This window comes from Pinus tabuliformis, chromosome 8 (genome assembly GCF_031772625.1).
Source record: "Pinus tabuliformis cultivar Carrire ecotype Pingquan chromosome 8, CPIR1, whole genome shotgun sequence".
NCBI lineage: Eukaryota > Viridiplantae > Streptophyta > Pinopsida > Pinales > Pinaceae > Pinus > Pinus tabuliformis.
In genome coordinates this window covers 1,356,680,476-1,356,696,734 of record NC_142294.1, presented here as the reverse complement: position 1 = coordinate 1,356,696,734, position 16,259 = coordinate 1,356,680,476, and positions in this window count along the sequence as shown.

Below are 16,259 nucleotides of genomic sequence, written 5' to 3'. Positions count from 1 at the left end.
GGAGAAAAAACAGAAGGGAAAAATTCGGATCTACGTGGACCTCAAGAAGCTCAATGATGCCTATGTGCATGATCCATTCCCGATTCCATTTATAGATGAAGCAATGGAAATGTTGGTGGATAGGAAGCCTACTCCTTCACAGATGTTTTCTCAGGGCACCACCAAATCAAGATTGCGCTGGAGGATAGGAGTAAAACAACTTTTGCAACTGAATGGGGCTGTTTTCAGTACACTATTATGCCCTTTGGACTGAATAACGTACCGATGATATTCTCGCGCGTCGTGGTAGCTGTATTCAAGGAATTCATACATAAGTTTTTGGAAGTATATTTCGATGATTGGACCGTATTTGGATCAGTTAAGAACCATATAGTGAGCTTACGGTTGATGCTATATACTTGCCGCTGACACTAGATTGCCCTGAATCTCAAGAAATGCACCTTCTTCATCCCCTTTGGATATTTTCTAGGCCATGAGGTCTGCAAACAAGGATTGATGGTGGACCCAGCGGAGATTGTTGTTATTCTCAATTTCGAAGCGCCGCGAAGTGTCAAACAACTGCGCGCCACATTGGGACACATTGGTTACTATCGGAAGTTCAATAAGAGCTACACAAAAATCACAACACCTATGGAATAGTTGTTGAAAAAGGACGCTACTTATTCTTGGAATAAGGAATGTAACAAAAACCTGGAGATTCTCAAGGAAAGGATGGCATCCGCTCCCATTTTGGTCTTTCCAAAATGGGACATCGAATTTCATGTGCATGTTGACGTGTCATGTATCGCATTGGGCACTGTACTTATGCAGGAAGGTGATGAAGGTATCGATCACCCGACCGCGTTCACAAGGCAACAACTGTCTAAAGCGGAAAAGAATTATTCTACTACTAAGCGCGAAGGACTGGCAATGGTATACGCACTCTAGAAATACTACCACTATCTGCTAGGTGGGCACTTTAAGATGTATACTGATCATTCTGCATTGAAATAGTTAGTGAATAAGCCTGCGTTGGGGGGGGGGGGGGGCGCATATGCATATGGTTGCTCTTGTTTCAAGAGTATGACTTTGAGGTCATCGTAAAACCGAAACGCTTAAATGTAGGACCAGGTCACTTATCCAAAATTGAGACCGGCGAGGAGCCAACAAATTTGGAGGAAGGACTACCTAATGCACAACTCTATGCAATGCACATCGCGGATGGTGACTTCGAGGATAAAATCCACTTCTTAACCAAAGGGGCCGTTGATTCGGATTTAGACAGGAACGCAATAGATTACAGAGATAACCATAAATACAGAGATGCGATAACCATAAATACTGAGATGCAGCGGAAATAATACTTCATTTCATTACTGTAAAATACTGAAATGCGCTTACAAACAGGAATGGGAATAAACCAGCTAGGGCGATGGTAGCTTATCTCTGAGAAGAGATGTGGCGGCTACATGCCTCTGAACTGTTCTCCAAACTGTGTTACAATGAGGCTCGAAGGCCTATTTATTATTGAGAAACAATGTAAAACCCTTAACATTCCGAAATCTAACCCTAGAAGATGAAATGCCAAATTGTGGGCCCCGTTTGGGTAAATTGGTACATCAATTTCCCGGGGTCGTAACTTTGGCATACGATCTCCGTTTGACGCGTACGATAGCCCGTTAGAAAGATCTATCCGAGTACTACCACTTTGGGAGGCAACATCGGTCCATGGACCGATGTTGCCCCAGATTCCCCAAAAAATGTCATTTAGGGCCTCAAAACGGCTTCGGAAGTTCAGGACCCGAAAAACTGCTAAAAATAGTAAACTGTGCTACAATTTAGGAAACTGAAAAAGCTGAAAGAGACAGTTGTGGGGGTCCAAATGGGATAGGTGGGTGGCCACCAACATCCACCTGGATCATTCCTCCCCCCTTAGGAAGCAATGGTCCCCATTGCGTTGAGTTCCTCCCTGAGATGAGGAAGCTTCTACTGAGTTGGTTCTCTGGTGAGCTGTTCTGCAATCTCTGATGTGTCCAGAAATGGTGGGAAGCATGGTTGACGACAGTCCACATTGAACACTCGGTGCAAGCGAAGGAATGGAGGAATGCTGTGCTTCAAAGCATTGTTTCCCGTAGCCTTGGTACTGATGTAAGGACCATGTCGGAGTGGTCTGAGTTTCTGATGGGTTCTGGTAAGGTGTTCTCTCTGCATATGCAACCAGACTTTGTCGCCCACTTGAAGCTTGTGTGGTACCTCTGTGCGTGAGAAGTTGTTCCTGTGTTCTGACTTGACCGTATTCCTTTGCTGCTGCTGCGTAGAGGAACCCTTTGCAGGGGTCATGGATGTAGCAACAATCTTCCCCTTACTTTGGGAGTGGACCAGACAGATGAATTTCCTGGTCTGTGATATGAGCTTGCTGCCTTTCTTGGTAGTGATCAAAGATGTGGCGGTAGGTGGGGCTACCTCTGGTATCCTGTATAATGAATTATTTAAATAAATAATGACAGCACGAGGCCTGGACTCATACACAGCATGTCGCCTCCACAAGTATGGTTGGCCTAAAAATACATCACAAACATCCAGAGGTGTAACATCACACAATACCTCGTCTGTGAAGGGCTTGATGCTGTAGGGAAGGCGGCACTGCTGGCGAACTTTGAGATCTCGTCCTTCATGAAGCCACCCGATACTGTACGGCTGTGGGTGTGGTGTAGTCGGAAGGCGCAACCACTTCACGACCTCTGCTGAAACAAGGTTCTTTTGGCTGCCACTGTCGACAATGAATTGTAGCGGCGAACCCTTCACCCACATCTGTGAGTGGAAAAGATGCTCCCCTTCCTCTGTATTTTCGGGCTCATCTTTCTGGATCTTGGCAGTGGCAACAGTGGTGCTGGGATCCGCATCAATAATCTACTTCCATTTGCAATTCCCCTTGTCGGGTTCTGGCTCAGGGTCAAAACATGCATCTGATTCGGAAGCCTTCAACTCAGCCACTAGTGATTGCTTGGTCTGACACTCACTTGTGTTATGAGTGGGACTCTTGTGGAACTCACACCACTTCCCTGTGTCCTTCTTCGGCTTCATGGTGTTGTTCTTTTCTTGCGGCTTCGACGGGTTGTCTTGGGTCACCCCGCCTTGGCTTTGTCCTTTGGGCTTCCGATTTGCAGATCCAAAGTCTCGCTTCTTCTGTTTGAACTTTTGCTCGATTTTGACAGCGTATCGGTATGCTGTGCCGAGTGAGGAGATGTTCAAGAACCCCATCTCTTCCTGGATGTATTTGTGTAGGCAGCCACGGTATTTGAGTACCAGATGCAGCTCAGAATCTTTGATACCCAACTGTGTGCGAAGGGTATGAAAAATGTTTGTGAACTCCGGCACATCTTGGTCTTGTCCCTGCCGCAGTGTGGTCCATTTGATGTATTTGTCCTCATAGCTTCCGATAGGGTAGTATTGCTCCTTGATTGCATCTCGGAAGTCATTCCAAGTGGCTGCGACTGAAAATAGTGAGCCTGTACTTTCATCCTTCTGCTCGCAGTAGGTTTCCCACCAGTCCTTGACGTGGGGGGCTGTTTTGAGAAGGGCGAAAACAATCTTTTCCCGATTTGAAAATTCATGAACAGAAAAATACCCATCTAGCATATTTAACCATTTATCTACGGCATCTGCATCTATTTGACCCTCAAAGATGGGGATTTCAAAATTAACTTGTACCTTAAATGGTGTGGCATTTCCAGAGTCGCTGTTGGAAGCCGATGCATCGCCTCTGGGTAGCCACTGAAGGATTTGCGCAAAGCTATCCATCATCACGTTCCTTTGCCGCTCGAGCGCTTCTTCGAGCAAGATTTTGATAGGATCTCCTGCCCCCTCGTCTTTCTTCTCATTCGCCATGGGAGGTCGTCGGGATTTGCGAGGCTGGTCTTGCAAAGGTTCGACCAGTTCAAGCCCTAACTCCTTATATCCCGACCTCGTTGGGGACATGCAAAGAAAAACAGAGAAAAAGCAGACCGCTCTAATACCACTGATCTGGATTTAGACAGGAACGCAATAGATTACAGAGATAACCATAAATACAGAGATGAGACAACCATAAATACTGAGATGCAGCGGAAATAATACTTCATTTCATTACTGTAAAATACTGAAATGCGCTTACAAACAGAAATGGGAATAAACCAGCGAGGGCGATTGTAGCTTATCTCTGAGAAGAGATGTGGCGGCCACATGCCTCTGAACTATTCTCCAAACTGTGTTACAATGAGGCTCTAAGGCCTATTTATTATTGAGAAACAATGTAAAACCCTTAACATTCTGAAATCTAACCCTAGAAGATGAAACGCCAAATTGTGGGCCCCGTTTGGGTAAATTGGTACATCAATTTCCCGGGGTCGTAACTTTGGCATACGATATCCGTTTGACGCGTACGATAGCCCGTTAGAAAAATCTATCCGAGTACTACCACTTTGGGAGGCAACATCGTTCCATGGACCCATGTTGCAATAGATTCCCAAAAAAACGTCGTTTAGGGCCTCAAAACGGCTCCGGAAGTTCAGGACCCGAAAAACTGCTAAAAATAGTAAACTGTGCTACAATTTAGGAAACTAAAAAAGCTGAAAGAGACAGTTGTGGGGGTCCAAATGGGATAGGTGGGTGGCCACCAACATCCACCTGGATCAGCCGCACCACAGGGATATTCAGTTCAATAGAAGAAAGAATTGGTAATACGCGCAATGGACTTTACTGTTATTGCGGGGCAGCTCTACAAAATGGGTAACGACGAAATATTACGAAGATATGTACCTGAATATGAACGAGGATAGATCCTCGCAGAAACACAAGGGGGGGGGTTGCAGGAGGACATTATGTGGGGAGGGTGTTACAGGGAAAAGTGTCTACACAAAATTGTTTATCCCACTAAGGTGTGATAGCTACCTTAGAAACAAACAAAGTAAAGCTACTTTCGTTTTTCTTTTATGAAGTATAGATGAGAGAAGAACAAAGAAGACCAACCTCTGTCTTGCACTAATCTCCTAGTTCGATTCCTCTCTCTCTTGATAGTCTTTCGCTACTTGTTCCCTTGCACGCACAGCTTCACAGAGTACCTGTAAGATCACAGTGGCATAGCACTATACAAGAACATGGATCTATAATCATAAACAATCTAGGATCAGATGTAAATTGACCATACAAATGCAGAAAACATAAATGACACAAGAGTATGGAGGAAAACTTGAATAGATTTTATTGATAAACAAGAAATAGCCAAGGGAGTAACAACCAGTTGTTCTGACCCAGCATCATCTCCTTAGCAAGGAAGCCCCTCTTCACCTCATACAAATCTTAGATCACCCAACAATCTGATGTTGTCTCAAGAAACCAACAACAATTCCTTAGAATATGCAAAATTCCAGCCTCCAACCTCTGGATCTCTGGGATGAGAGATCTATATATAGATATTTGCAGAGGTGTGAGTCAGCTCTGGGTTTTTGATTAGTGTCTTCTCTCTGATAGTTCTTGCTTCCACTTGGAGATCTCATTGATCTCTTACTCATCCTTGGGCGATTCTGAGAGGCAAGTGTCACAGGAGAAGTTTCTGGAAGATTCCATGATCATCCACCTCACAAACTGTCTCTGCCACTTGTCTTTTCTCGTCCATCGCACCCCATAGAAGGGCTTTTTGAAATGCAATGCACTTCCCGTGTGTACAAGGTGAGATGCATCGCACCTTGGCCATGGGGCAAGTGAAATGATCCAGTTTTGACCAGTTCTGAGTAGTTTTTCATGGAGAACTTCTGGGAGATGATGTAATAAGTTGACCTTGTTCTTTTAGGGGTTGGAACAACACCTTTAGGGACTTAGGAGTCCTTATTTTATGGACATTTATGATTGGGGTTGTAGTGCCCAAAAATGTCTATAACAGTTGCCCCCTAAAGCATGAGGTCGTTAATCTTTTTTGATGTTGGGTGAAATGCTTTATCATGAGGATCCGAAGTTATTTCAAGCTGGGAGGAGACATGTAATAAGATACAATACAATACATTATCTTCATAATATTTTCATCATCTAGCTGAGGCGGGCATTCCCATGCTCAGCTTTATAAATTCATTTTCATGTACATATGACAGACAATCATCTGAGTGTAGACTGATGATTCTGGAGGAGCCATCATCCCATAGATTGGATGATTATCTGTGCAACAATGATGTACATTTGATGTCTTTATTTTCCTGAATATATATCACAGCCCAGATGGATGAAACTAGATCCGGGGTCTTCAATCTTGTTCGATCTTCACTCAAAGTACAAGTCGATCCATGTGAGAGATGTTCTGGAGTCGAACATGGAAAGACATCGCCTAATTACCAACCAATGATGTAAGCTGTTAACAGGCGCGAGAGGAATCACTGATAATGATAATGATCCTCAAGGTACTACAGTACAATTCACATGGTGTGAATAAGGGACTTGGCATCAAAAACCATGCAAAATCTTTTGGTCGAAGGCCATTGATGTAAGCCTGTCGCCAGAAGGAAACTTGCCATTGATTCATGTAAGCTTCAAAGTACTGAAAGGTGTGTCCCTAAATCGACTTCTTGGATAATGAGCAGATGTCAACAAGAAGCGATCCATCATAGGAGGGCCTTAATGAATCCCACATCAATGACACGGAACGGAGAAAATGATTTTAATGGAGGTAAAAACGATCTGGTGATATAAGGTTCAGGGCGGCGGTCATGAAAGAATGGAGCGTAAATGTATTGCAGCGGGTGAGATGTAGGTGAATTCTGTGAGTGACTTCTCTTGAACATATTGGCGACACTGACATGATGGATTGGTAGCATTAACCCCAAATGTGGATGGTGTGATGTGACCATGGTGATGTGACTGGTGAATGAAACAACCCAACCCGACTTGGATGCAGAGTGAAAGTGTCATGTTCAAGAGCGACTTGCTACCAACAAAGTTTCTTCAAGTTTTCTTCCCAATTTTTCCCCAGTCATTGCTGACCAGTACCTCTTTATTTTTGTCAAGATTGAGGAGGATAACATATGCTTGTTCTATAATTTTCCCTTCGGGCAAACCCATTACTATGTTTTAACGAGCCTAGCGATAGTGAAACTCGTTCTTGTCTGTTATGGACAAGTTTGTCACTATTCAGTTTTAACGAGTTTAATGACAAAGATAACTCGGTCTTTTTCAATTTTAGAGAGTCTGAAAAGGGACGTAAAGAAAAATCCAAAAATCCTTTTTCGTCACATAATCCCTTGAGTTCGAAAAAGTATAAAACAATACAAAAGGGATGAATTTTCGGTACTTTTAACGAGCTGAACAAAACAAGCGCTCGATATTTTTGTGTAATAATCCCTCAAGTCCAAAAAAGATTAAAATCTAAAGGAGGGATAGCACTTCCGGTCACTTTAACGAGCTAAAGAGGCCAATGGCTCAGCAATCTTTTCATATTTTACGAGTCAGTTGAAAAGAGCTTAAAGGAGACTCGTTTTTTGAGGAACGAGTGATAGATTCGGGTAGCAGCTGATTCCAGGTAAGGTTTGGAATTTTCCAATCACGGCAGTGTCACAAGGATGGCTAACAGGATCACTCTTCGTAGCTATTCCTCAAAAAGGGTAAACAATCAAATGGGGGTGAATGATCGGCCAATACAGAGTGGAGGTGATGATGAGAACACGACCAAGGCTTTAAAGGCTGAAGCACTACATTCACGATGGTTATTTACCGGGAATTGGTTCAATTTTTATTGAGCTTAAACGCTGGGGGAAACATTTGCTCATTGCTTATGTTTATTTTTTAACGAGTGTGAAGTCTGGGTTAAAACTGCTCGAGGCGGGTTTATTTTTGAACGAGCTTTAACCCTGCGGTAACACTGCTCCTGGCGGGTTTATTTTTTAAAGAGCTTGAACCCTGCAGTAACACTGCTTGTGATAAGTTTGCATGCCCCCCAGCATAATAACGCAAATTGAGGTGCATGCCCCCCAAGCTTCATTGCCTTCAACTCGGTGGTTGGAATGAAGGTTTACCTTTCAGATTTGGAAAGGGGATTTGTTTCATTTTTTAATGAGGTTGACACAGTAAAAGAAATATCCTCATGACTTCTTGTTTCATTTTTTAACGAGGTCGACACGAGATAAGAACCATCCTCGAAATCCACCATATTTACAGTATTTGATAGAAAATAAAAAACTAATGGATGATTAAGGTTGCTGGAATAATCTTCGTGGTAATCCGGAAGATGGGAGTGATGGTGGTAATCTTCCCATGGCGCCTTTCCTATCATCATTGTTTGAATGATTCCTTCGTCTATAGAATGTACATGTGACCAAGGATCTGAAGAGGTGCCATATTCCTTAGACCTATCTATCCAAACACTCGATGAGCGTTGATTTGGGTTTGCCCCCCAAGCCAATAAAATTGATTGCTACAATATTTCTAAAATGGCGATGATCGATGCTGACAAAATGTTTAGGAATCTTCTGAATCCATTAGATATAGAAGATTTCATATTGCAGGTTTCCACTATGGCCACTTTCGCCAAATTACTCGGAGGTGGTAGGGTAAAAGTTCCCATTAAGGCAGGGTCTTTTAGGAGGCCTACTCCAATATTTTGAAGCGAATTATTGCTTCCATGGATCATTGGAATGCTTCCCGTAACTTGTGAACTATTGGGGAGAAATTTTTGTTGGACGAAGATTGTAATTCCTCCTTGAAAGGGAATTGAAATATTCCTGAATTAGGTCAACACAACTACGGCCATGGCATATATCCAGGGCCTTCCCAGTAGGATGTTGTAATCGAGGTTTTCGTTGATTACTTCAACATCAATTTCTATTGTTTTTCCCCCTAGTTCAACTTGCATGTTACTTAAAATCCCGTATGGAGTGTATGATCATCCATCAAATGCTTTCAACATTGTTGATGATCGCGACAAGGGTGGTGAGCCTAAATTTTTCCAGCAACTCATCGACATAATACATGTAGATGCCCCCTCATCAATAATTGTTTGATGAACAGTTTTGTTGAGGGCTTTCACTTGAACAAGGAAAGCTAGTTGAGCTGGTAACTGAGGGTCATATCCTTTGTGATTAAAGGATACAAGATTGGAATCCGTTGGGTCAATCCCATCTATTACTGATAATAGATCCTGCTTTTGGGAGAGGCAATTTTGCGGTACCTCAAGTGTCGACATAGCGGACGGCGATTGGGCCAGGTCCTCTATTATATTATAATTTTGTGCTACTTTTGCACGTTAAATGTCAATTTGTGTACTACTCCCTTTGGTGACTTTATCATTGGTTCAGGAATGATGGGTGGCACAACTTCGGTCAAAGTTTTTGTCGAACTACTAGGTTTTTCATTAGCCTTGTTATTCGACAACTATGGATTCCCGTAATCTTTATTCCTTGTCAAAGCATCATTTTTCTGCTTTGAGATAGACAACATAAGCACTTGGGATCAGGAAGCATTTTGATTAGCAACCAGTTTGGTTCCTGGGCTTGGAAACGGATCAATCAATACTGTTGAGGTTTTTGAATTCTTAACGAGTTTCTTAACTTCAGCTTTATGTGGACAATCTCTTGTCCGATGATCCTCATCACATATCTGACACCCCGCAGGGGGTTTCCTTTGCCCAGAAGGGTTTGCAGAAGGATTTTCAGGAGATGACTCATCCTGCTTCTTTTTTCTCCCTTTCTTTTTCTTCTTTCCCCCTGGTTGCTTCAGTTGTTTACCCTTGTCGGTCGACACGGCATTTACTTCCGACGCAAGAAGTTCCTCATTTGCATTTTGACTAGAAATCTTACGGGCATTTTTAGATGTAGCCTTAGTTGATTTCGTGTTTGTAGTACCAATCACGCCATCGCTGGCATGAGAGTCATTGTTCGATTTAGGAGGAGGAGGAACGGAAAATTCTGGTCTGGGAGTGTCAAGGATTTTATCGTAGAGCATGCCAGACTGAGTATAAATCAAGTCTAAATATTGTGCACGAGCAATAACTTGCTCTTTAGTGACGACTCCTCCCTTTGCCACATCTTCTGTAATGGAAGGTAATAATGACTTAATAAACCATTCAGCTAAAATCTGATCAGGAACATACGTTTTTACCATTCTACGACGACGTCACCACTCATGAATATGATCAGATATGTGAGTGGCCGTTGTCTGTTTGAAATTGGTAAGAAGCTCTGTTCCTGTTTCGTACCTTATTGGTAACTGAAAATGGGTTAAAAAGGTTGTGGCTAGGGTGCTGAAGTTATCGAATGAAGCTCTATGAAATTCGATATACCATTTTGCTGCCGAACCAGTTAACGTTCGTCGAAAAAGGTGAAGCCTAATCGAATCATCGTTTAGAGTGTTAGATGAACACCATAGATGAAAGGTAATCGCATGATTCGACGGGTCTTCACCCGGATTTCCATTAAATTTAGGAATATCTGACGGAAGTTTATGCGGAATCGCCGGCCACCAAGGGGCGTAAGCAATTAGATCATTCGTCAGCCGGTTTAGATATGGTAATTCTAGATTTGCTACAAAGGGCAACTGTTGATTTAGGTTAGGTGAAGCATACCCAGGATAAGATGGAATCGCCTGAGCAGTGGGTCTTTGCATACCAGCATAAAGTATTTGATGATGGTAACTTTGATAAGGTTGATGGGCATAACCATTATGGTATGGTTGTTGATAACTGCTTTGGAAATGCAGTTGCCCATTACTTACAAAGACTTGTTGCTCAGGTCCTTGATATGATTGCTGGAATTGCAGTTGTTGAGATTGAACCAGCCCTAGTTGTTGGACCATTTGCTGTTGTCCAATACTGGATGATTGACCAAGATGAGGAGTCATAGTACTTGTTTGAGCCCGAGTCACTCCAGATAAGGAGGCACTAACCTGAGGTTGTGATTGAGTTGTTGAGACAAGAGGCTGTTGTATTGCAACCTGAGAAACTTGGGGTTGACATACAACAGGTAGTGCTTGTACTTGCGATGCAGTCACTATAGCCGGTATAGTGGGAATATTTGACACAGGGTGGACTAGTTGCATTGAATATACAACCCTTGTTTATTGAGGCAGTATTGCTACCTAACTGCTGGATGTAATTCCAGTCTGACCTAAACTTTGTTGTAAACTCCCATATGGTTGTTCTCCGGGAGGGAACAATGAAAAGGCATACTGCCCTCCATATGGTGGCAATCCAGTACTTAAAGGGTAGATTGGCCTTTGAAGACACATTGGATCAATTTGTTGAGTTTCAACATAAGAAATGCTAGATGATAATCCGGATGAAGAAATAGGAACTGACCATGTCATCGAAACAATCCCTGATTGGACTCTGGCTTGTTGTTGATAACTTGTCGAGACAGATGGTATACCGGCGAACATCGTCGGACTAGCAGCAGGAGGCTCTGCCGCTGCTACGTCAGATGACACAGTCCTGGATGTCGACGGTTGTTCAGACATATCTAGTCTATCCAAAAGATTTTCTAACGATTCCGATTGACTTTCTTCCACGATTTCGGATTACTCGATCAACTCAAAATAAAGGGGAAGTATATTTTCGAATTAGATGAATTTTAGACGCTTTGACACAACTTGTTTTTTCAATTTTTAAGAGTCGAGAAAAAACAAAAGATGACTCTAGCCGCCTTCAATTTTTAATGAGCCTGAAGTGACAAGTGCTCAGATGGACCTTTTCCATTAAGGAGTCTGAAAAGGAACGAAAGGGACTGCTCTGGAAATCTAGATAGAGGGATTACCAAACCAATTGAAAAACTGCAGAATACTTTTTACGGTACGACAGTCAATCTTCCCGAATGTTGTGTTCAGTGCATTGCGATCGATAGGGCGGCAGACACAGCTTCCTAAGGATAAAGGATTAAGCCTATTGTGGTATCCCAAAATATACTCGACGGTACGTGGGAGCACAAGTCCGTACTGGCACTTATCGTCTCAAAGTGGAGGAATCAACCAACCATCAGTGAGAACAAAAATTACCAGGCTTTACGACGCCGGAATACGTCTCTAGCCTAGACTTCTAAATGTTGTTCGTTAGGTTCCAAAGCATTGTTAGATTCATTGAATTTATTTTATAGTTGATCTTGTTTATGAAGTTTGCCTTTCAGGTTCACCGTGAGATGTAGATGTGTAATTCCTAAAATGCAATCTAAGATGATAAACAGTCTTTTACCTTCTTTGTGCAATGAAAATCCTAGCTACTAAGGAAAGAGAGACAATATTCTTTCACAAAGAGCAAAGAGCACACTCTAAATGCACTTTCCTAAATCAAACCAATCAAACAGTCTAAATGCAAATGCACATGCATGTATTTGTTTTCGGCTTTCTTAGTATGTGAATGGAGAAAAGAAAGCTAATGCACAAATCTGAATTACTTTTCAAGCGACAATTACCAACAAGTTTCTTTTCGAAATAAAAAATGGAGACAATCACAACACTTTACGATTTGGAAATGAATACTTGCTTTCGACACTAGAAAAATTACAAATTCAGACCAAATACAATAGTAACAGGATAATCGACTATCTAAAGCAACCAAACTCTTTCCTATGACTGAAAATGACACTTGCTACGCTTTCAAATCAAAGGACGACAGTACGATTACGTTACTTTTGCAAAGGAGAACTGAAAATGACTCAACAAATACACAAAAACATTTATAGTTATTTTGTACAAAGGAGGCAGAATAACAACAAGGAAAAGGGGTTTCAAACAGAGATATATTGATCACAGGCAGGAAAATTCATGAATAGAACTGGAAAGAATGAATCACAGAAACCAAAACTGAACAATACCTAGTCTGATCAGCGCACCTGTAACACAGGGAATTTGAAATGCAGCGCACCTACTACACTCGGGAAGTGCGCTGAATTTCAGATTCTCATAATAGTACCTGCGCTGGGCCAGAGACGAGACTTTGCTTGGGTTCCAGGTCACAGTTTGCAGTTCAGTTCATGGGTTTTGTCCGAGCAAATGGTAATCAGTAATGCAACAATCAGGGGTAGATCTAAGGAGGATCTAATAGCTATCACAAGGGCAATCAGAGAGTTTGTAAATCAGTTGTTTAATTTATAAACAAATCCCAGAGATTGACTAAAGCAGCATTTATCTACTTTGCATTTGCATAGAAAATGCAGTTCAAAAGCTACCTGGCTCGACTTCAAGCTCCGTCTGTAAGTTTATAAAATAGACAAAAAGGAAGATAAACAAACAAACTAATTCGTCCCCAGTGGAGTCGCCATTTTGTTACAAGGAAAAGTGTCTACACAGAACTGCTTATCCCACTAAGGTGTGATAGCTACCTTAGAAACAAACAAAGTAAAGCTACTTTTGTTTTTCCTTTATGAAGTATAGATGAGAGAAGAACAAAGAAGACCAACCTCTGTCTTGCGCTAATCTCCTAGTTCGATTCCTCTCTCTCTTGATAGTCTTTCGCTACTTCTTCCCTTGCACGCCCAGCTTCACAGAGTACCTGTAAGATCATAGTAGCATAGCACTATACAAGAACATGGATCTATAATCATAAACAATCTAGGATCAGATGTAAATTGACCATACAAATGCAGAAAACATAAATGACACAAGAGTATGGAGGAAAACTTGAATAGCTTTTATTGATAAAAAAGAAAGAGCCAAGGGAGTTACAACCAGTTGTTCTGACCCAGCATCATCCCCTCAGCAAGGAAGCCCCTCTTCACCTCATACAAAGCTTATATCACCCAAAAATCTGATGTTGTCTCAAGAAACCAACAATAATTCCTTACAATATGCAAAATTCCAGCCTCCAACCTCTGGATCTCTGGGATGAGAGATCTATATATAGATATTTGCAGAGGTGTGAGTCAACTCTGGGTTTTTGATTAGTGTCTTCTCTCTGATAGTTCTTGCTTCCACTTGGAGATCTCATTGATCTCTTACTCATCCTTGGGCGATTCTGAGAGGCAAGTGTCACAGGAGAAGTTTCTGGAAGATTCCATGATCATCCACCTCGCAAACTGTCTCCGCCACTTGTCTTTTCTCGTCCATCGCACCCCATAGAAGGGATTTTTGAAATGTAATGCACTTACCGTGTGTACAAGGTGAGATGCATTGCACCCTGGCCATGGAGCAAGTGAAATGATCCAGTTTTGACCAGTTCTGAGTAGTTTTTCATGGAGAACTTCTGGGAGATGATGTAATCAGTTGACCTTGTTCTTTTAGGGGTTGGAACAACACCTTTAGGGACTTAGGAGCCCTTAGTTTATGGAAATTAATGATTGGGGTTGTAGTGCCCAAAAATGTCTATAACAGAGGGCGACAACATAGAAGATTCTTCATGGTGGACTATGGTGGCCAACTCTACATAAAGACTCAAAAGCGTACTGTCGGGCCTGTGACATATGTCAACGGACTAGGAAACCATCACGCAGGGACAAAATGTCACTCAATCCACAAATTATGTTGCAACCATTCGAAAAATGGGTGATCGACTTTGTGGGGCCTATCACACCTCAAAGAAAGATGAGTGCGTGCTATATCATCACTGCGAAAAATTACTTGACTCGATGGGTAGAAGCACAACCGGTTAAGGACTGCACGACCACTACAGCTGCTAAATTTTTGTTCGAGAATGTGTTGACATGGTTTGGATGCCCGAAAATTCTAATGAGCGACCACAAAATGTACTTCCTAAATGAAACTATCACTGCACTCATTGAGGAATTCTAGGTATATCATCAACAAAGTACGTCTTATCATCAGCAAGCGAATGGGACCATCAAAGCTTTCATCAAGATTTTAGAGACTGCGTTGACCAAAGTTTGTAACACGCAGTGAAATGTTTGGGATTTGTGCATACCTACTGTTCTATGGGCATACCGAGCCACATGCAAGAAATTGACGAGTTAGACACCTTTCCAGTTAGTCTACAGCACGGAAGCCATCATGCCAATGGAATACATTGTACCTAGTTTATGAATAATAGCGATGACCGACATGGTAGACCACGGAGCATTGGAAGAGAGGCTCGCGCAACTGGAAGAACTAGAGGAGGAACGGTTTCTGGCGGGATTCCATCAACAAGTACAGAAGCAGTGTGAAAAATCTTGGCATGATCACCATATCAAGTTGCGCACATTCAAAGATTCAAATGATTTACTATTGTTGTATGACAGTAAGTTCAAGAAATTCCCTAGAAAACTCCAGATGCATTGGATTGGACCATATGTAGTGAAAGAAGTCACAGATGGAGGCGCGATCCAACTCAACAAGCTTAATGGAGAGCCCTTCCTAGGAAGAGTAAATGGCAGTCGCCTAAAGCTCAACACGGGTGGGCCCATGGCCTGACTAACTAACCAAAGTACAGTCTGACCACTCCAGATAGTTGAAAGAGAGCACGAGACAATAAAGCAACCTATTAGGGAGCTGCGCGACAACATGGATGCGCACAGGATCGGTATGTCACAATGGTCGCGATTGTGTAGAAGGGGCTACGCTACTGCGTGGATAAATCCAGAAGTGACTGTTGCTGTCACTATTCATGACAAGATGTCCGAGTTACGACAAAAAGAAGTTGCTGGCAGGCAATTAAGATACGAAGTATGAGCTAGATTCAGAATGATCTACCATAGATCTAACACTAATGCACCAGAAAAGGACGGAACGACTGAATTTGAATTTAAATAAGCCTATAAATCACAGGGGGGCATCCACTGAACAATCTGTGGTATCGAGAGAAGTAAGCTATTGTGCGTTCCAATCAGTATGGAACTATTGATCGTGGATGCTTAAGGAGTAAGCCCAGGGTTTTTAATATGGCCAACAGAGATGTAGGACCTTCTGGATAGTGTGATTTCGACAGCCGCGGATGCTGCATCGAGCTCAGCACTAACAATAGAGGATGTATCAGAAATTCTGAAACACGAAGCATGAATAGTCCAAATGTCGCTGGCTAAACCACGAGCTGGAAGGCGACCCATGAAAGATAAGGGAAAGGTGGTGAATCTTGAGACTAATGATGGAAATTTAGTTAACAGATCATCTCTGATGCACCTTCAAGATTGGGATCTCGTGGACGGCAACATCTTTCTTGAAAATACAACACAAGCTTCAGCGGTCAGTGTGTATACTAGACCAGAGATTGGAAACTTGCTACTTTGGCACAAAGAATTCCTACCTTTGGCACCTCAACTAAAGCTAAAATCCTATGAGGAGTTGCTTTGCGTTAAAAAAGCAGAGAAAAATGAGCATCATTAGTTGAGCGAATTAGTAGAGGAATTAGA